General features: G+C 35.7%; 1 non-coding gene across 1 annotated transcript; it reads left to right on the plus strand.

Annotated features, from left to right (window-relative positions):
• Window positions 1-23217: 23217 nt before the first annotated feature.
• On the plus strand, window positions 23218-23290 carry Trnam-cau (transfer RNA methionine (anticodon CAU)). Its single transcript has one exon. It is a non-coding gene; the product is annotated as a tRNA-Met (tRNA).
• Window positions 23291-23643: the final 353 nt, after the last annotated feature.

The raw sequence follows: 23643 nt of genomic DNA on the forward strand, positions 1-23643 counted from the left end.
TATTTATCAACTTAGGGTTGAACACTTTCCAGAAAAAGTGAGATAGATACATGAATACATATGAGAGTATTTTTAAGGAGTTAATTTTTTTTAATCTGAAGTTCTTAAAAAGATTCACAAAGATTAATCAAGAGGTCAAAAAAATATGGACCAAGGAGTCAGAGAACTGGTTTTAAATGTTGTTCTACCCAAATATCCACAAGTTTTAAGGAAGTAATGTAGCTGGAACATAGCTGGTCATCAACAGATGCTTTTCTTCTGCTAGTTCTACTCTGTACATATTTGCTATGCATCTACTTTGTGCCAGATGATAACTTATGTTAAGAGTTGTCCAATATAATATCCGCTGGCCACATGTGACCATTGTTTATATATACCAGAGTTTCTTTACCCATTCATCTGTTGAAGGGTATCTAGTTGCTTCCACAGTTGAGCTATTGTGAATTGAGCTGTTATAAACATTGATATGACTGTGTCCCTACAGTAAGGTTTTTTAAGTCCTTTGGGTATAAACCAAAGAGTAGGACAGCTGGGTCAAATGGTGGTTCCATTCAAAGTTTTCTAAGGAATCTCCATATTGCCTTCCAGAGTGGTTGCACCAATTTGCAGTCTCACTGGCAATGTATGAGTGTACCCTTTTCCCCACGTCTTCAGAAATACTTATTGTTACTTGTATTCTTGATAACTGCCATTCTGACTGGAGTGAGATAAAATCTTAAAGTAGTTTTTATTTGCAGAATACATAGTACAGAATAGAAGACAGAGACAAATCCACATAAAAGTTATCTCATACTAGACAAAGGTGCCCAAAACATACAAATGGTGCTGGGAAAACTGGAAATCTATATGCAGCAAAATTAAATTAAATCTCTATCTCTCACCATGCACAAAATCCAACTCAAAGTGGATCAAGGACCTAGGAATTAGTCCAGAGACCCTGCACCTAATAGAGGAAAAAGTAAGTCCAAATCTTCATCATGTCAGATTAGGCCCTGGCTTCCTTAACAAGACTTCTAAAGGGCAATAAATAAAATCAAGAATTAATAATGGTATGGATTCAAACTAAAAAGCTTCTTCTCAGCTAAGAAATAATGAGGTGAAGAGAGAGCCTATATTTTTGAGAGCAAATTTTTGAGACACGCACGTAAGAGTACTGATATCCAGAATATATAAAGAACTCAAAAAATTTAACACCATAAAAACAAACAACCCAATCAATAAATGCCAAGGAGCTGAATGGACACTTCTAAGTAATTTTTAAATTTTTCTGATTTGGTGAGAGGATTGGGAGATTGAAAATAATTGACCAAATTTACAAATTACAAGTTGTAGCACTCATGTAATTTGGGGTTGATTTGATTTACAATCCTGTTGACTTCTGGCATCTAGGACATCCAGATGTCCTTGATTCTTGGACAGCAAAACGACCCCGGAATGCCAAGATGATGCCACACCCACAGGTTCCCTCAATATGGGTTGCAGAGGGCTGTGGCTGTGAAGCTCTTGAGCACATGCCACAGGCAGGTGCTTAGAGCTCATTGCCTCCCAAATGCGGTGATTTGTTTTATGAAAGAATCAAGACAATAAAAAGCCATATTTTATTTTCTGTTTCCTCATACATCCCTTACTGCCTCTCCTCCTATTTTTAAGGCTAACAAAAACAAAACATTGATACCTTCTAAACAGAGCTGAGAAACATCAGTTTCAGAATTTATCTGCTGCTTGGGTTAAAGTTCAGTGAAGCCTCCCATAATGGCTGGTGGGACAAGAACCCACAGTATGTTCTCTCATGCAAGAACTAGTGATCTGGGAAAGAAGGAATGTGGGAAGCGGAAGCCTAGGTTTTAACCTGCTATTCCTCTATTTCACCTTTTCTAAACTTGTTTCTTTATCTGTTAAAATGAAGATGCTAGGTGGATTATAGGATCATGTTGAGAGGAATAAGTGAAGCATGATTTGAAATGTTTACATGAAGTGGGCCCAACAGAGACTAGTTATCCACCATTTTTCCTGAGAGGTGAAGGTCTGGAAATGGGAATTTCACCTACTGGTGATGGTTACAGCAAGAACCAGGATCTGATTTATGGAAGGCACTCTGGCAATGTTGGCTTGGCGCTTTTGCTGTTCATGTAGTTCTGTAGCCAAAGGTAAATTCCTGAGATGTCTGAACAAGGGTTCTCATGTTGACATTGTTTTGTAAAATCCCAAAGTGCAGACGACTGAAATGCTCATAAATTAGGAATTGATTAAATTATGGTGAATCTATACAGTGAAATATGCACTTTTGAATGGCATAGATATCATTGGGAAGATGTCCAAGATGTATTATGTAGAAAAAAAATGCAGTATGTTCATCTTCGTAAAATGTATAAAAGCACATGCAGTAACTCATTAAGTGGGTCACCCCTGAAATAGCAATGGGATTTAGAAGAGAAAAGAACTTCCATTTTTTTTAACCTTTTTATGAAATCTGAAATTTTTATTATGAGCAACAGTTGCTTTTCCAAAGCATTTATATCAATATTTATGATGGGGAATGTATTGCCTTGTAGCTAAATATTCTAATACTTGGATGGAAAAACCAGTTTTAAAGAAGGCGTTCAAAATTACTTTCTTTTAGGATAATAATTTTGGAATTTTGCCAGGCCACATACTACAAAATCAATTCAAAAGTCTGTACACTAGGTTGAATTTGATTCAGTGTGTCAAATTTGGTCTAGAAGTGATTTTTCTGGCACTTTTTTTTTAAGTGAAACAATCTAATATTCTATGTTGGAATCGAGCATTTTTATTACAGTGTAATTTGGTATTTTGTAAGGATTCAGATGATTAAAGTGCATATGAAAAATGCAGACTTACAAAAGTCAAATGGAATCAGTTTCTCCCCACCCACCAATTTAATGTAAATTAATTAGGTCTGACGTAATCTTTTGGGGGGGTCAGTTTTTAGCTCATCTTATTTGCATTGTGTAAAGAAACATGGAAGACAAAATAGATTCAAATTGATTTATTATAGGAGGGACATATTCCAAAGAGCTTAGCTAAGTAGATACTAAAACAAAGGGGCTTATAAAAAATGCGATAATGTAAGGATTTTTCCTAATCCTGATTAGATTTTAAATTGTCCCTTCAGTAGTTTGCATAATTATAAGGCACTGCCACAGAATGAATAACAATAGAAAATAACTCATTAATGTCTGTTTCTCTTTGGCATTATTCCAGGGTGTGCAACTTGATGTTTGCAGAGGAGACAGTCTGTAGCATTTCCCTGTCTGATATGGAACATCAAAGATGGCTAGGATTTCTCTATTCTCAGACATTCCTCATTTTGTCTGAAGTGGTAATATCCTGAAGAGTCAATAGCAGCATGAAATGTAAAGTGTCTTGGCATTTCCTACTATTTTTCAAATGCAGTGATGTTAGAGAAGTAGATTTGGCTTTCTTGGCTTTTAAACAAAGCAAATTATTTCAAAATCTGGTTTTTAAGCTTAGGGTTATAAGGTCATTGCAATGCTGGGAACTGGATGACTTTTCAGAGCTAAGTTGTAAATACCCATCACTTTGAAACTAAGTGATACTGAGATATTGAACCTAGGGTATTGGGATTGTATTTTTCATTGTGCAGTGTTTTTAGTACACACAGGTTATGTCTGCCATAGTGCATCAGGAAGTAGCTGTCTGCAGCGAAAGTGGATGACTTTCCAATACTGCCAGAGTAAGAAGTTGCTATCATAACAGGGTTAAATAGTGCCTATGGGTTTATACTGATCAGCCCCTTGAGAAGAAGGGAGTTCTTTGATATGTAAATATCAATCCAAATGTGGACCCTAAGTGCATATTATTCTTGGAACATACTCTAGAACAAAGACCCTCCTCTAGTCATTTAGTATAAAAGATACACTGTAAATATTAAGACAGTCTTAACCAAAGAGCCATTAACATTAACACTTTAGTGTTGTTTCTTGTTGATAAACGCTTGATTTATCAGGTTAAACCGCACAGAAGTATTCCTAGGTCTCTGTGTCACCCTCCCCCTTTGGTTATGTTTACTTAATTTTTAAAAAATATTTATTTATTTTTTTAGTTGTAGTTGGACACAATATCCTCTAGTTCGTTTATTTATTTTTACGTGGTGCTGAGGATCGAACCCAGAGCACTGTACATGGAAGGCTAGCGTTCTATCATTGAGCCACAATCCCAGCCTGTTTACTTAATTTTTATTCTCTTACTACCACAGAAAAACTTCTGTGACATTCAACAAGAATTACATAGGTTATTAGATTTTTAATGAGACATTGTGTCATAATGAGATGCTACGTGTGTTTGCAGTACCTGCACACAATAAGTATTATTAATGTATTAGATATGATAGTTTAAACATGTTTGGATATTGGTATTAATTAAAAACTTGTTTTATTGAATTACTAGGAGGAAAAAAATTGTCTAACTGTGAACATGAATATCAATGTGTACATTAAATATGTGTACAATATGTCTTTGAGAGCAGGAGAGAAAATTGCCCTCCAAATTTTTCAAACACATATGTGCCTTATCAATAGCCTCTGGCTTCTTTATGGCCACTATGGTTATGAACTCTAAGTAGCTATAACCAGAAAGACCCCTTGTTACTGAGGTCTTCCCAAGATTTGAGATCCCCATTTCTGAGGTAAGATAAGCATGACAAATGTGGTCCTTGTAGAACAAGCCTGTATACATGAAAAAGTAGCAGATTCAAGAAGTACTTTTTCTTAGTCTACTTCTTAGAATAGCTACAGTAACTTCATTGTATAGCAAATAGCTCTCAGTTCCTCCTGTAAGGAATTTCACTGGGTATTTTAAGACAGTAAAAAGAACATAATTCATGTGAGGTAATCTCTTTAAAAATATGGACAATTTAAGTTGCAAACATATAATTGTTTTGCTCCCAATACCAAATCCACTTGGTTCAAATTGAGCTGATCTTGACAAAGAACTTCAGAAAGACAGGTATACCAGTATTCTGCATGGTTATGTTTTAGTGTCCACTAGAAGATATGGGAAGGAAAATAATTCGAGTACATAAATTTTCCAGATGTGAAGTGTATCAAAAATTGTATATTCACAGTGCTGTGACATCATCTCTGTAGAGCTGTTCCATTTAGGTAGTGCTCATACACAGTATGTCTTTGATTATCATTTTGCTTGAGTCTAGATTTCCTCCAAAAGATGGATTTGTTGAATGAAACCACAGATTTAACTTGTAAAGCAATACATAAATGAGCTTATTATGAAAGATGCTATAGAAGGAAATAGTTTGCTAATCCAGTTCATTTTATTAAGCCACCATTAAAAAAAAACCAAATTAAATGCAGATAGGCTATCCATATACACAAGGACTACTGTAACCTGGTGGCAAAAACTTGGTGGCTTAAAACAATAGAAGCTTACCATGTCACAGTTCTGCAGGCCTGAATTCTGCAATCAGAGTGTTGGCCAGTCTGTTCTCCCTGATGGCTTTAGGAGAGAATTCTTCCATGCCTTTTCTACCTGTTGACATTTGCTGCAATCCTTAGTTAGTTTGTTTTTTGGCTTTCAGTCACATGGCCATCTTTTCCCTATGTGTCTTTACATCATCTCCCCTCTGTGTATTTTCTATGTATAGATTTCCTGTTTTCACAAGTAAACCGATCATACTGGATTACTATATACCCTAGTGATTGTATTTTTTTAACGACTTGAGAAAAAGATCACATTCCAAGGTACTAGCAGTTAAGACCTCAAGTCAAGATTTTTGGGAAAGCTGTTCAACACATAACATCCCAATGCTGGAAATGTGGAGAGAATTTATTCATTGACTTAGCAAAGTTTTCCTGGTACTACCACTGGGAAGGCAGCAGTGAGGATCGCATGGTCCTTCCCCCACAGTGGGCAAGAAGTCAAGTCATGGGAGACAAATGTGCCAGGTATTTGCCAACAGACCCCTGGATGAACTCTGTTGTTACTAATCTATTCAGTTGTTTAAAGAATATGTGGAAATCTCATGGATTCAAGCAGCAGTAAGATTAAGAGGAAAAATGTACTTTAGGTGCACACTAACACAGACTGTAACCACATGAGGAAAGTATCCGGTGATCAACAGTTTCTTTGGCTACTGAATATGCAATATGCTGAGTTAAATAATCAAACGGGGTACTTCACTGCAAGACTTCTCAGAGTCTTGAATATGCTGCTGTGCTCTGTAAATACAGAGTAAGAGTCTGCAGTGTTTCCTAAATTTTCTTGATGACATGACTCTTCTTTATCTCAAGGAATCATGTTCCTTTTAAACTAATTGAGTGTCAAACCATACAATCTTATTTTAAGTCGCCACACATTTACAGTGATCTACTGGTTGCTAAGATTATTCAGACTTTACAATGGGACTCGAGGTTTTCAGAAATTTATGGACCACCTATGTAGAAATATGCACAGACTTCTCTCACAGTGGTTGTAAGAAAAATACTGTTTGGATTAAATTATTTTATCCAATAAATTTGGTGACTTCGAAATCTAGTTCAAAGTGAGCCACTTGCTCTAGAAACAAAGCAAGGTGTAGCATTGCTTCACTTAAATACAGCAATAAATACTGTGTTAATATAAGACACAGTAAGCATTCTAACCACCAATGTTAAACTCTGCTGAAATCTCCTGGGGAATTTTTAAACCCCATCCTGCTGTGGTTAGAGAGTATGATAACACAGATGTTATTTTGGGCCTTGAAAGCGTACACATCCTGTATACTTTTGAGACAATACCACATTAATGATTATATAGCAACTTGAGGAAATTGAAGCCATGTACCAAATTATACCTGGAAAATTTTTATAGTTAGAATGCTTGTATTAGCAGTTTAGCCCTGGAGCAATGTCTGAACCTGTCGTCTTGACAGAGAATTCTGGAAATGAGGTTGAGAGGTAGTCTTCACAACTGTAAAAGCCACAGCAAAGCTGGAAGGTGCTCAGATAAGTAACTTAGTCTCAACTGGCTTGGACGTGATATAGGACTGGGAAGGTCCAAGATCCTGCAGGGAGAAATCACTTTCTTATGATAATTTGCCCAGTCTTTTGGAGTCATGAAGTTATGACCAATCTGGGCAGTTGCAGAGACTATTATATCTATAAGCTGTCCAAAATAAGGGGATGAATAAAGTCAAATTTTCTTAGTTTTCTAGTGACCAAATCCCCCAAACATTGCTACATTACCCTGCAAGCAAGTGCTTAATCAGAATTACCTGGCTCTCCTCTTAATTCTTTATCTTCAGTGTTCCATACTAAAAGACAAAACTCAGTGATAACCTCTGTACTTCAGCGACTCCAAAAAAAAAAAATAAATAAAAGAGGAGGTGACACAGGTCAAATCAGATTGCAGGACTAAAAATGAATGCTTTTGACTTCTAAGTCCCATAATAAGGCTTTTCCAAACTCTCAGACTCAAATATGTGTTTGAGTTTTGCAAGTGTTGTTGCTATTAAATAGAAATCAGCTCTCATTGACGTTTGTTTTGCAGTTTACACCACAAATGCCCAACACATTCTACGTGCCTGGCACAGCATTGATTGAAAGAAGATGTTCTTGATTCTAGAGTCAGAGGAAAGCTTAGTGGGGCTTTCTGGAGCCAGAAGACAGTTTGAAAGGTTATAAAATCTTTAGAAATTGAAAAACACAACACTAGACGATGGTTTTCAGTTACCTTTTTGGGACCTCCTTCAAGTCGCCCAGCCTGTGGTATTTTTTGTTAGCAGAATAAATATGGAGCTCTTGAGGAGTTGTTTCATTCTGCCTCAGTAATGGCTCCATTTCAGAAATGGATGTCGAGATTACTATATTTTTCAAAGATTTTTCAGGTTCCATATTAATGGCAGCACAGAAATAAAGTACATTGTACTGTAGTGATGATCATTTTATTTGAAGCTATACCTTGTAAAGAGTCATATAAGCTTACTAGGAGTAACCAGGATGTTGGGCTGCAGCAGAGGGATCTCTAGGAGAGATACAAACTCCCTCTGCAATGGCCAACCAGCATTTCTCTTCCACTGAGCTTAACCAGCAGATGTTCTTAATATTTGGCTGATAAATACAAATGCAACTCACCAGTTAAAAATTGTTCCTCATTGACCAGCATTCAAGCAGTTGAGTCTGGGTGGAGCATTTTTACAGAGTATAGGCATTTTGTGACATTCTAGAAATTGAAAAGAAGGCAGAGTTGAGGGTATGTTAAGGAAACCTCTACTGGTGTGTGTCCTGTTTCTAGAAGAAATGACTGTGTAGTTGATTCAGTCCCAAGTATGAATCCACAAAATGCTGTTGTTTTTGAGATCCTATGCAAAGGCTTTTATTAAGTTATCCTCATTTAATTGGAGCAGTTGGGGTAATGCCTTTGGTTCACTCATCTGAGCTTGGAACAGATTTTTCATTAGAGATGCCATTGAGGACTAGAATTGTTGCATTTCCCTTGAATTGGGGCTTCCAGTTTTAAATACAAATTAAACTGTCATTTTCAAAGCGGCAGATATTCCATTTTATAGATGGATCTCATTGTTACCAGAGCAGCTGTCATCAGGTGATCAATTAGGGTACTTGTTGGGGGCAACTGATGTGTCTTCTGCCTCATCTAGAGTCTTGTAGCATTCTAAATTTGTTTTTGTGAGGGAGAATAACAACCTAAATCATACCAAATTGTGGTACAGTACTTTTATTTGGAAGGACTGAAACTGTTTACATGTACAGAAACTTGTGCCAGAAAAAAAATGTATTCTGATGTGACCAATAAGTGTATTAAGCACTTTGACCATATTCTATTCAAAAGATCGTTCACCTCAGGGCCATAAGTTCCTTGAGATCAGGGATGCCTGTTATCAGCTGGTGTCTGATCCTAACCCACTATCTGACTGTTGTTGTTCAACCTGAGCAATGTTCTCAGCAATTTTGAGAGGCTTTTTCAATAACCGGTGAAGCTTTACATATGACTTATTACAACTTTGAAAGCTTAGTTACAGATTTATGGGATATGAGTATAATTTGGCTGTGATGCCTGTCACAACCCTGTGAAGGAGAAAAGACAACTTTTCCACTGTTTTTAAAGAGGAATAAAAGGTACATCGTGTTCTTACAGCTGCTGTTAAGATTTACCTACAAGAAGGAAGAATCTAAGACTCTCACTGACATCACACATGTTATCAAAAGAATAAGCTTTCCAACTGCTTTCTATTGTTTGGAATTGCCTGTTAATTATAGGAAAAAGTGAATTCCATTTGGCTTTGGCAAAGTAGAAAGGCATCAAACTTGTTTCATAAAGTAAAATTTTCTGATTTTAATAAATTGGCTTTTAATTGTATTTATATTTTAGTTAATTCCCCTATTCAGTCTACTTCTACTTATGAACTATTCGATAACAGCTCTATTTCCCTTGTAGAACTTAAGCAGATGAGCTACAAAGCATATGAAAATAGTTGGAAAATTATAAAGCATATCAAGGTTTATTCCTGGGTGGTTGGTACAGTGATGTCACTTTTAATAGGCTTTGTACTTTTTGGATATAAGCATACTCTTCCAGGTGGAACATAAGAAATATAGCCACATAAATTAAAATGTTAATACAATATTGCTTTAAGTATATTCAAACATACTCTAAATTTTACCCATTGCAACATAAAATTCAATGATTTCTAATTAATCTATAGTGTGCCATGATCACTACAATAAGATTTTAGAAAATTTTCACCTAGTCCCAAATCCCTACCAGTATTTTGCTGTCAATCTCAATCCAGCCAATCACTGCTATTTTCTGTTCTTATAAATTTGTATTTCCTAGATATTTTATGCAACATAATCACATGAAATGCAGTCTTTGTGTGGGCTGGGGATATAGCTTAATTGGTAGAGTGCTTTCCTAGCAGGTGCAAGGCCCTGTGCTCACTCCCCAGCAAGAAGAAGAAGAAAGTCTTTTATGTCTGGATTCTTTCACTGAGCATGTGTTAGAGGTTCATCCATGTTTTACTACCTCTTATTAATTATTTTTACTGATGAATAGTGTTCCATTGTTATGTCTTACCATATTCACCTGTGAGCAGACACTTCAGTGGTTTCTATTTTCAGGCTACCTTGAACAATGCTTTTGTGACAGTTTCTGCGACTATGTTTCCATTTCTCTTAAGACAAAAACAAGATTCCTAGGTGTGTAATTGCTGGGTCACGTGGCATGTTTATATTTAATTTGTAAGAAACTGACTATCCATTTTCCAGAATGACCCTACCAATTCTCATCAGACATGCCTGGGTAATCCAGCTTCTGCACATCCTTACCAACATTTGATGTTGTCTCTCTCAGCTGTTCTGGTATGTGTGTAGTGTTATCTCACTGTGGCTTTAATTTATGTTCACAATGAATACTGATTTCACATGCTTATTAACTATTGTTATGACTTATTTGGTAAAATTATTTATTAGAATGTTCATTTTAAAATTGGTTTGTATTAGGGGTTTTTGCATATTTCAGATATAAATATTTTGTCAAGGATAATTACAGTGTGTTGTTTATCTTTTCATTTTATGATTGAAATTATTTGAACGCTGAAGATTTTTAGCTTTTAAGTTCAGTTTCTCAAGTTTTTTATTTTGTGGGATTGGATTTTGGTTCCAAGGCCTCCAGTGATAATGTTCCTATAATTCTTGAGTTCAGAACTCTACTAATTTGTCTAGATAACTAAAAAATGACACTTAATAAAATGGGGTATAAAAGATACCCAAGGAAACACTTTTTAAATAGAAAATATTCAGGGAAAGAAACCAGAACTGGTAGTGAGGGTGAATGGTTGTGATCACCTAGGACTAATAGTCTCTTGGAACCATGAACAGTGGTGGTGCCTAAGTACCACAGTGGCTTCTTGGAATGACTGGGTCCTTGTATTCCCATTGGTTTTCCTGTGAAAAATAATTAAACCTCTGTGGGAGAAAAGTGCACTACATGTTCACTTGTAGCATTGACATTTATATATTCTATTTCAAACATATCAACTTATAAAGAGCAAAATACTGAGTTTACACCTTGCATAGATTATTTTGATAAAAACGTATTTCCAAGAAGTCTTTAGGCTATATACTGTTTACCTAATTACCAAAATAATCATCATCATCATCATCATCATCATCATCCTTGAAGCATCCTTTTCAAAAATTGGATCTCATATAATTTGATTTAACTACATCTTGTGTGTGTCTTACACAAGGTTGCACTATGCTGCACATTGTTTCTTTTGCTAACAGACACCCTGGTATTAATACCAGTGTTGGCTAATGTCTGTGACTGTCATGCCAGAGAGATGCTGTGGAGAATGCTGCTGACAGAGATATTAGCATGAGGATGAGGGTGGCACAGAGAAGAGAGAATGTCTTCCCAGGGCAGCTTTTCCCTCATTCCTTTGATTATGTCTGTATTACAACTCGTTTGATTCCTTGGTCTGTGGTAGAGGGCTGTAAGCTAACTTTGATTTGATTTCCATCTCTTCTTGTTACTAGATGATGACCTTGGAAGGCTATTCAGTCTCCGTAGGCCTGCAATTTCATTGCCTGTAAAATGGGATATTGATACTTACCTATACTGAATTGTTCTAGGAAGCAGAGAAAATATACATGAATTACCTAACATTGTGCTTTGAATGTGGTAGGTGCTTTAGAAGAGAATTGCTGCTATTGTTATTATAGTCCATGTTATTATGTAGATTCTTAATGGTTCAGAGGACTGGTACATATAGAAATGCAAAGAAGGAACAGTAATCATATTAAGGCTGGAACAAATAAGCTTAGCAGTACAATGAAACTCCAATTTGGGAAAAATGTTAACTTTGCACTAAAGTTTCAAATAATTCATATGTTTCATCAGATACACATTTTTCTAATCTTCCTATACTTAAAAATGGAATTTAAGAAGTTCACGTAGAAACAAAGTCTCTGGCATGAATATGGCCTGTACATTTTCATTTGAGTGCTCAGATGTGAGTGGTAAAAGCTATGCTATATTCTGGGATCTTCCAATATTTGTCATTCTTTTTCTACCTAAGAACTCAAAAAACATTCAGTGGCAGAAGAACCAAGACTTGGGTTTTTTGCTTTCCTGGAAATAATGCTTCATTTTTGATGGTTAGTATGCAGCATTTTAAACACTACACATGAAACTCTAAATTTATTATTGAGAGGTGCTAAGATCTTGCAGTTTCTACATAAAATCAAGTTAAAATTGTATTACACTCCAATAGTTGAAGTTGAAACACTATTAGGTACTCTAGACCTAAAGTGAATAATTCTTTTTGATTTCTATGTATCATTCATTATGAAAGCTAGTAATTTATCATTAATAGCTGCTTTAAAGGTTGGTCTTTGTGTTAATTTTTTTACTGCAAGTATAGAAAACTGTAAGATAATGACTACTTCATGAGTTCTCATCTTTAAAATTCTAATCTCCCTCCAATATATATTTCCTCTCCTAATTACACATCTAGATTTCTGAACTTAAGTACAGATTCATCCATGGTAATAGTATTAAGAATCCCCCTTGTCCTGAATTATTGCCTTTTATTAAATATTATAAGGCATTTAATTAGTTCTCAGATCTACCATTTAAAATACCATGAAGATATCTTTGCAGCTAAGCCACTTTATGTGGTAAAAAATGATTCTCAGTTTGTATGAATTTAACATGTATGCATGTCATAAGTATTAAAATTAATGAAGTCAACGTGTTCCCCTCAAGCAGGAGCAAACATTGCGCAGTTACCACCTGAAAAAGGGTGTGCAGTTGTTGCTTATCTTACCTTAGGGCAGAGAATGTGAATGGTAATTTCCTTCTGGGTTGGGTGGCTTTCCTTAACAAAACCTAAAGTTGCTTTATTATTGAAAAGAATAGGGCCAATATTTAATCACAACCCATGATATATGATGGATGTAATGTGGTATTTTCTCTTTTCTTTCATAAAAATGGCTGAAATCATTGAACCTACACTTGGTATAAAGTAGTAAGGATGTATGTTACATACTTTGGCTCAAATGTGCAAACATTCTGAGAAGATTAAAATGAAAATACAATGTGATTGATTCAGAATCAGTTTCCTGTAAGACTTTGGTGGCCCCAACCTCCTGTAGGTTCATCTGATCTGCCTGCTTTGTGCTTACTATCTTCCATGTGTCATGCTCTCCCTTGTTCTAGGATGAGGTTCCTATACTTTCACTTTGCAATACGGTAACCTCTAGCCCCATGTGATTATTTGAATTAAATAAAATGAAATAAAACTATACTTTTATATTCTCGATCATACTAGCCACATTTAAATTCCTCAGCTATGTGGGACAGATGACTGCCTGTTGGATGGACCAAAACACAACCTTTTTCACAATGGGAAGTTCTATTGAACAAGCTGCTCTAGCATGTTGTATCTTTGTTAGAACTCGGACTGCAGAGTAGTCTCTTTTCCTGATGTTGCTCAAGTTTAGATACTGGTCTTCAATAACTGCTGTTTTATTATCTTACCTCTGCCCTCCATGTAATGTCTTTGCTGCTATAGAATTTGCAGTGGATCTGTCAAGAAAATGAGTCTCCCCACTGGTCAGAAGGATCAAATCTTCATTAATTTACTCTCTCCTAAGACAGATTAACTTTCCACTGAAGGACACTTAATATTATTTTTTTAACTTAATATTTTGAATATGTAGCAGTCAGATAAAAAACCCAGATGTTTCATATTTCTATATTTATAATTGAGACAAGACAAAGATGGGAGAAATGAAGTTTGCTATTAGAATGGTGTTAAGGACAATATTTTATCTTAATACTTCATTAGCCGCAGCCCTAATCAATTACTTAATATACTCATCAGCATACATGAAATATGAACCTGGTGTGTTACCACAGACCACCTATGATCTGATCCAGGGACTGATTTTTGATAATCACTGTGTTAGAATGTTGAATGCTTCAAAAATGAGAATAATTTTATTTTGGTTTAAAAGTATTCTAATGAGTTGTATAGCTAACTGCTGGCTCTCTTCACAAGGAGAATTATTTTCTGAGGTATTTATAGAGATGAACAATTCGTCTAACATGTTTAGTGCTGAGTTTTGCCTTTATGATACATTTGCTTTTGGACTATGAGGTCTAAAGATTTTTCTCATTTCTTCTGAATGATCCCATCTACTTTCCTCCATCGGTCAACACCATGTAGGCTAAGTTCTCTTGAGTTGTCTCTTGTTAAAATGCTGAGCTCAGAAGGATTTTTTCATGAAGAAGAAACTGAGGATACCATGAAATAAATAGCACTAAGACATAGTAGAATATCCCTGAGAAGGGCTATACGTGATTTTTATTTATTCGTCGCTGTGTAGCTGGGATTGAACTAGATCTAGCTCTTCAAGTTGGAGTCTGCTACTTTATTCATTAAACCTCAATATGCTATTGCTGCTACGTTTAGTGTCCTTTGAAAGGAGACGTTTTAGCAATTTACAGACTCTCAAGCAATTTACAGGCACATAGAAGGAAGATTACTTGAAAATATTAAGATTAAAGTATTTTATTAAAAATGACCATTATGGAGCAAGCCATCACTCTACAAACTTGGTTCACAGAAAGATGATAGGAGAGTTAGAATGTTATCCTCTTTGAAAACTACCTTTGACAAAGCAACATTTTAGGTACTATAGTTTAGATAGGATTTGTTCTACAAAGGTCCATGGTTGCACTTGGTCCCTAGTGTGGCAGTGTTGAGGTGTGGTAGAAACTGTAGCAGGTGGGTCCCACTGAAAGATAATTAGGTCATGGGCGTTCTACTTTCATGAAGAGATGAATGGCTGTGTTTGTGGGAGCGGATCAAATCTCTTGTGACTGGATTACTTTTAGGAGAGTGGGTTATTCTACAGCAGTGCCACCAATGCCTTGGTCCCTTCTGCATGGGACTGGTTCCCTTTCCACTTCTCTGCCTTATTGTGACACAGCCAGGGGACTCTTATGGGGATGCTGGTATCATTCTTTTGGATCTTCTAGCTACCAGAATGATGAGCCAAACAAATGTCTTTACTTTGCAAAGTACCTGGTCTCAGATTATTGTAAAATGGATGAAGACAAAAAAGTGAGTACAACTTTGGGGTCCAGAAAACAGTGACAGGGAATAAAATAACAGGCTTGCATTTAAAATCAGGTTCATAGTTTATCAGGCAGTTAAGTTTCCTCTTACTTTTAGAAATAGTACTATAAATTACTTAGAATGTATCAACTATATTGAAATATATTTCCCAGCCATATTCCCTAAGTTCCTTTAAGTCATTTTGGATGAAAATGCCAATGTTTCGCTACAAAGAAAATATCACTTGCATAGGGAGAGTACTTATTAAACACCACATTGACAAGGTTAAGTCAGTAACCAGGATAATAGCTTCTTGAGTAAACATTGTTTTCTAGACTGTGAAAGGAAAGAAAGGAAAACAAAAACCTCCTAGGCACCAAAAAGATATGCATAAACCCAGAGTATCTTTTCTTTCCAAAAAAATGTGAGTTGCTGTCAGTTCTAGATTTTCCTACAAGTCATTCCAGGATACTGTCTTGAAACTCATTATATACTGCAAAAGAAATGATGCTTTCAAAGGATGATGTATTCTTAAACAAGAACAGGATAGCTGCAATGAACAGGAAAGTGTAACATGAAATGGACCAGCTAAAATTCACTATCTAAAAAAATTAAATTTGGATATGGAATGAAAATACTATCATTCAATTATATACGGTGTTTTAATATATTGTAAGTTAAACTTAAATATTCTATTCTGATAAAATCTGATAGTTTTAATATGGGAAGTGTGGTTATAATACTAAGCATTTAGTTACTAATGATTTCTTAAAAACATTTAATTCAGGAATGATTGGAATTGCTTCTCTGAAATTTCTTTTAAAATTGGTCATTCCCACATATTTGCCCATGTTCACATTACTGGAATCTCACAACAGCCAAGTGATGATATTTTAATCTATTCTGCATCTTAGGAAATTAAAGCTTGGAGAGTAATTCACTTAGAGTTCGCATGTTTTAATCAATGCATTTTTTTTTAAACTGCAAGTTAAAAAAGCTGTCCAATCTAGCATAAGTAAAAGATATTATAATGTAGTCTCGTAGACACTGAAGGCTTGGAAATGAAGTACATTTGTACCATATGGTGCCTGGCCTTGCAGACTGGGGGCTGGTTGTTGGAAGTTACTTACTTGGCATAAAGATTAACCATTCATTTGTCAGAAACATGGCTGCGCTTTAGCAGGGGAATGAAGATGAGGTCAATTCCAAATAAAGGAGTGTGGATAGGACTGGCATCTCAAAATATAGTTGCTACAGAGCAGGACCAGAATCCATATCCAGGTCTTCTAATTCCAAATCAAAGCCTCCTTCCACTGTACATATGTTAAAATTTAAGTGATTGCTTACTCATTTTGGATATTTGAAATAATTCCATATGTTATAGAGTTTTAAATTTTGATCATCCCTCTAAAGAAAATAGAAGTTATAAATACTTGAATTAATATTTTAGGTGTGAAAGTTTGAATATGGTTGATTTTTGTTCTTTGACCTTCTCTCTTCCTATAAATAACACCCATTAAAAACCTGGTGGGAAGGTTAAATTAAAAAAAGATTCCCCAGGACAAAGAAGAGAATAAGTCATACTTTTTTTTTCTGCCATGATTGTGTCTGGCTGTGAAGCAAGTGTGAAGGTGATCATATATCTACTAACCTCTAGGCTTTAAAGCAGGAGTTAAGACTGAATTTGGTTTATGGAAGACTTTTTTTAATGCCATTATACATGTGCTCTTTTTTGCATTACAATTCTTTTTTTATGGGGTATAATTTCTTATTTTTCTGATTGTACAGGTTGCAGAATCACATTGGCCATACAGTCACCTATATACATACAGCAATAATAATACACATATATACCACAATTTTTCATATCTCTGTATATAAGGTATGTTGACACCCAATTCAAGTTTTCATACATGTACTTTGTATAATGATGACCATCACATTCCACCATCCTTGCTAATCCCCTTCCCCCTCCTTTTCCCTCCCACCTCTCTTCCCTATCTAGAATTAATCTAATCCTTATACATTGTGAATTTTTTTTTTTTAAATAAGCAACTTGAAAGTTTGGTATCTTGGTTCCATTTTGTGTTATTTCCTCTGCATTAAGCATGTGGCTTCTGGGCTAGCCATAGGCTCTGAGTTAGGTTCAAGTCTGATTCTGTTAGTATCTCATTTAAAATCCAACATTTCTTTGTCCTACTTTCTGTACTCATTGTGTGTGTGTGTGTGTGTGTGTGTGTGTGTGTGTGTGTGTTTCGTACTAGGAACTGAAGGGACACTTAACTAATGAGCCACGACGTCTCAGCTTTTTAAAATTTTGATACAGTGCCTCACTGAGTTGTTGAGGCCACCTTGAACTTGTGATCCTCCTGCCTTAGCCTCCTGAGTCACTGTGATGCATTTTAAGACAACATAGCTTTAAGTAATGTAAGTAAATATCTGGTACTTGAGGGGTTAGGATGTTGTATTCACTGCATCTCTTTTGCATTTGATGTGAGGAGCCAGTTATTGTCATCACCAGTTAATCCATTCACTAGTGGTTGAGCTTGGGTTATGTAAAAAGGCACCCTACAAAAAGAGACTAGAATTTTAATACTGGAAAGTGGATAACTAATTCTTAATTCTTTGAAGGAAATGCTCCTGCTGGACCTTGTTCAACACCAAAGTATTTTAGTAGAATGTAAATACAGTATTAAAATTCATAAACACAAATGAGATGTTTATCATTGCACTTTTCTTGATATGTGCTTTGATTTTTATAAGGCAAGAGACTTTGACAGGGTTTATTGCTTTCATCACCAAGCATTTGAATATTGTTGCCCATTGCACTTGTTATCTCGTACTAGAAACAGGTAAAACTATAGATGTTAACATGTTTCACTGTCACATGGCTGGTACATAAAGTAGTTGCTTAAAAATTCTTTGATCTTTGCCATAAAATAATAAGAGCTTCAGGTGGCATCTGGTGTAAGCTTTGCCTTATTATAGAAATGTTACTAAATGGGCTTATGGAAGATAACATTTTCTGGAAAGAGATTGATAATTGAATGAATGTAGCTACAACAGAGATTACATTGGGCCCATAGTATGTTCCAATATGATTCTACAATTGAGTCATGGCAGGTGGCAGAGGGATGACACTTAGGGTATAGTTGATAGTGTGGACTTGAGGGCACAGACTGGACTGCATTTCCTGAGATGGAATCTTGTTTCACAACTGCAGTAATGCTAGTCTTTGGGTCCGTTTCTTCAACTGTAAAATTGGTATAACAACATCACCTTTCCTCATACAGCTGTGGTGAAGTTAGCATGAACTAATGTATGGGCCGTGCTTAGAACTATGCCAAGGTCACTCATACTAAGCAGAACTTAGTATTAGCCTTTATAATGAACATTATTCTCATTGCTGACACCTTGATTCTTCAGTATCAGAAAATAAAATATAAAATTGAAAGCGGCCATACAATAGAAAAATAAGTTTTAAACTTCTCATACTGAAGGATATTTTGAGAAATTCTATCTCTGCAGTGCTTGAGAAGAAGCTTGCCTTTAACAGATGCTTGTTGTTCTTGATGAGCTCCTTTCCCCACTGAGGTCAAGACTATCTGTGGAAGCATTCACCTGTGGAAGTAATCCGAATGCTTACAAATGGGTTGAGTCCTCATTATTTTGTTGTGTTATAATTAGCTTTTCAGAAGTAATATCCAGCTGGGTGTGGTAGCACATGACAATAATCCCAGCAGCTTGGGAGGCTGAGGAGGAGGATTGCAGGTTCAAAGCCAGCCTCAGCAACTTAGTAAGACCCTGTCTCAAAAAAAAAAAAAAAAAAAAGTGTGTGGAGGGGCGCTGGCAATATGGCTCAGTGGTTAAACAACCTGGAGTTCAATCCCTGGTGCCAAATAAACTAATCAACATAAACACCAAACAACAACAACAAAACCATTCAGTGGCAAAATACTCTATAGTCATTGAGATAAATGAATGAAAAATGAATGTAAAGGGCTTTACCTCGCACACATAACCTGAGGCTTCAATAGTTGTTCCACATTGACAGGGTTTGTGTCATTACTAAGAACAGAGAGGTCATCTGAAAAGAGAGAGAACCATTATAAAATTTCTGCAAGTGCTACCTTTTTATTGGTAAGTATTGTTTAAATTTTACAACAGGTCTCTTACTGCAATCACTATATCTGGAGTTGATTGCATTTTCTTACAGACTTGTAGATTTGGAAGGAGTATACAGTCAGCTCTGAAGATGGGCAATAGTTCTTGCAAATACGTGTAAACTCCACAGCCTCCTGTATCACTGTAATGGTCCTCAGACCACAGCTATGTGCTGTAACTATAAATCTGGGTTTTTTTTTTTTCTTGTTTCAGGAGGCAAGAGGTGAGATGCTATTAAATCAGATAGAAATAAAGAATAAGAAGTTTTCTGACTTGTGTATTTAATGGGGGAAGTAAAGCATTTCAGGCAGAAGTTATTTTTCCCTGATTCTTTCATAGGTATCAAAGTCTAAGAGGTCTGTGAAAAAGCTAGGAGCTTTAATTTTACCACCTCCTCCAGTTCCTTGTAGACTCCTTATAGAAACCAGGAGCTCATTAAAATTACATATATTATTTTCTGCACATCCCATCTGCTCCTTTTGGGTGGAGGAGGTAAGAAAAGCCAAGAAAACCATGAAAATAACCACTATTAGCTCAAATCTTATTTTAAGTGTAATACACTTAAACTTAGAATCTTCTTTTGAAATTTATTCCTTTAGTTAGCATTTATAAATTCTGTAAATTTATAATGGGCTATGCACATTTCTTTCAAGTAATATTCTTTTTCTTTTTGCAATGCTGGGGATCAAACAGAGGGCCTTGCATATGCTAGGTAAGCATGCTACCACTGAGCCGCACCCCCAGCCCCTCAAGTGAATTTTTTTTAAAATCTCTTAAGTTTTTGTGGGAGGTTGTTAATTGTGTAAACTTTGACAATTTTGGAATGCTCTCTCAAGGTAAAAGGTGACAGTTTTACTTAGTGTTTGTGTTGCAAATTATTTGTACTTAATTACCTATGAACTTACACCTTAATCTTTTATAGTCTTATTTCTTCTCATATCCAGCAAGGTATTTGGAAGAAATCTTGTTGATGTCAGATAGGGCAAATAAAGTTCTTTGACTTCTTTTACATTACCTGCAATTCAGAGCGGAACTGGGCCCTTAGCAGGTGTTTAGTAAATACTTGCTGATTTATCCATTATACTTTCCTGCTTTTCCACAGGAAAATGGAAATTACTCTTACTTTTTAGTTAATTGCTAGAGAACTGATTATTTCCTAATGTACCCCATAGTAAATGGGGGGTGTATCTGTATCTGTCATTTGGGTATAACCCTTTCCTTGGAATTATTGGCCCTTTCTATTTTAGAAAGGCTTGGACCATGTTCTTCAGGTGTAGTTTGGTGGTAGATGGTTTCAGCAGAGGCAGTGTAAGGTGGTATTTAAGAGTACCTGCTTGTTCTGCTTCTGCCATGGTGACAGCTGTGTGGCCTTAGAGATTGTAGCAGTGCTTACCTGTTATTGACAGTTAAATGAATGTAAATATCTTAGAAAGGAGCCCAACACATAGGGACTGTAACAGTGTGAGCTTTTATTAATAGCTTTTTGACTGAGTTTGTGATGGAACTGTGGAACTATTTGGAATTTGATAAGCTGTCTGGAAATGCAGCTGCTTATTTTATTTAGACTAGTTTGGAGCCTTTTGCACTGGGTTTATTTCCCTTGACCTTGGACTCCTTTCTTCATCAGAGCCATTTTCCTTATTCTACTCTCAGAAAAGACAATAATCTTTATGTCTAGAGGAGACAGGCTGAATTACAGACAAAATACTCGTGATTTTCATCAGATTTTTCTTAGCACTATATTGAAAATACATAGTCTCTAATGGATTGATATGACCCTTGATAATACCAATGTGTGGCCAATTTAGACTTTAAGATTATGTATTTTTCTGATGAGAAGAGACTTTGGGGTTTTTTTCTTTGTGGCTAAAACTGTTTAAGAGCACTCTAACTTGCTCTTTGTTAAGCACTTCTAGACTATTATATGTCTGTTCAGTTTTGGATATTGAGGAATTTTAGAAAAGTTCTGGCTTTACCAAACATGAAAACATTGAAGCAAGCACTACAGAACAGTCATGAGTCATTACCTTCTAAGAGTCTGCAAATAACTAACTAATTTTCACAAAACTTATCTGTTGGGTTAAAAAAAATTTACTTTTTGGGGCTGGGGATGTGGCTCAAGCGGTAGCGCGCTCGCCTGGCATGCGTGCTGCCAAGGTTCCATCCTCAGCACCAATACAAAGAAAGATTTTGTGTCCGCCAAAAACTAAAAAATAAATATTAAAATTCTCTCTCTCTCTCTCTCTCTCTCTCTCTCTCTCTCTCTCAAAAAAAAAAAAATACTTTTATTCTTCCTTGGATCTAAACAAATGACACAGTTCTGGTATTTTGGGGATGTATTTATTCAGATCCATTATGAGAACCGGAGTTTATAAGTTCTTTCTCTTTAACTCCAGGGAAATTGGCCTAACTTCACAACTCATCTACAATTCCAAGTTATCAATTAGCTGTCAAGATGGCTGCTTTTGAAATGAAATAGCCTCTGAAATCCAGCTGTAAATCTCCATAGACATCATTCTAACCACATCTGAATCATGGTTCACTGTTGTAAAGTGCTGAATTAAATCAACCAGATACTATTTCTGACTCAACTCCTCACTGTCAAAATGAAAGTTCTAGTGGATCAATTAGGGAATGTATTGATTTTTTAAAAAGGCTCTCATCCTAGATAGAACTTATAAACTACAAGAGTATCTCTCTATATTTATGTACACACTTGACTGGTAGCTTCGATGGTCCCTCCCCAGCCCTTGGCTGTGCAGTGCCAGAGTACAATATGCAGTGAACTATGGTCTGTTTTTTAAATGGCCTACCCATGAGTATTCATTGCTTAATGCAAGCAGGAAAAGCAGGTTCCATATTTAGCGTGTGTGTGTTTTCTTTTTTGAAAGATTCACTTCAACATTAGAGACTGCAAAAGTTTTTTAAACAAATCTGCCTTGCTTACAATACTCTCTCTTGGTTATTGTCTATTTTGAGTAAATCAACTCAATGAGAATTTTAGCTTACATATAATTAACATTAGAAAAAACAATCTTTGCTCAATTTTCAAAAATTCCTTCAAAAGTATTAACGATTCAATCAGATTTGTAAAAATTTAAATACTTAAATGTAAATACTTACTGCATAAAATGCAGAGCACCATTGGCTTAGATTCTATATCATTTTATTTCTATTTCAAATACACTTAACCAGTTGCTTCTTTATAGGTACATTCTGGCTTTACATATGTGACTGTTTTTATATCAAACTATCATCTGTGTTATACAGATGAATATTTAATAACTTTGCAAGAGTTTACAAACTTATTCAATAAATGTTATCACAAATATTTTTGTCACTGCTAATTTGGAATTGCATATAGATTTTGAGTAAAAGAGGTTAACGTCATGGGATTGTTTTGACTAAGGTATAGTCTACAAAAATTGATTACCAGCCTTATTCATTGGTCTTTGAATGACCTGGCTATAAACAAATATTAAGTCCATCTTCAAATGATAAAGATACTCACCAGTAATGTAGATTGTATAAATGATTCTGCATGGAAACCATTGTTATTGCTAACTTTGGGGGCTTTTATAAATATAAACAGGTTTGCCACTGCCAAAGGAGGGAAAAAAATGGAAGGATAGAAATTTGCTGTTTGTGGGGTAAGATGGAAGAGGAGCAGGCTGAGTTGGTTCTAACTTTCATACCCAATCCTTTTTGGTTTTCACATTACTTCCTTCAACTATGTCTTATTACTATTTCCTAAGTTTTTAGAATTAGTCTGAGGTTTCCTACCCGCCACCCCCCGCAAAAAATCCAAACTTTGAGGTGGTGATAGGAATAGTCAAAATAATTTGAACGGCCAAGGTGTGAAGAATTGATGACTGTAGGAAGATAGGCTTTTGTTTTGCAATGGTTGCACGATTAAACAAAGAATTAGGGGCTGGGGATATAGCTCAGTGGTAGAGTGCTTGCCTCATATGCACAAGGCCCTGGGTTCAATCCCCAGTACCACAACATACACACACACACACACATACAGATTTAAACCAACATTTATTAAATGCCAAAGTGTCATGGAATAACTTTTGTCTGCATAGAATGAACCTGAAGAGTTGAAGGAGAAGTGAACATGTAAATCACAGTACAAGAGCTAAATAATGACTGACCAAAATATCAGAAGGTGCTTCATGGTTTACTGATAATACCTTAAATTTGTATTCTACAGTTGCCAAAGCAATCCACTGATACTGTCTCATTTTGCCTCTCACAAACTAGACATTATTGTTCTCATTAAACAATGAAAAAATTAGGCTGTTGATTAGGAGATCTGAGTGAGTTCATAATTACTAAATATAGTACCAGGGGTA

The sequence above is a fragment of the Callospermophilus lateralis genome, chromosome 4 (assembly GCF_048772815.1).
Source record: "Callospermophilus lateralis isolate mCalLat2 chromosome 4, mCalLat2.hap1, whole genome shotgun sequence".
NCBI lineage: Eukaryota > Metazoa > Chordata > Mammalia > Rodentia > Sciuridae > Callospermophilus > Callospermophilus lateralis.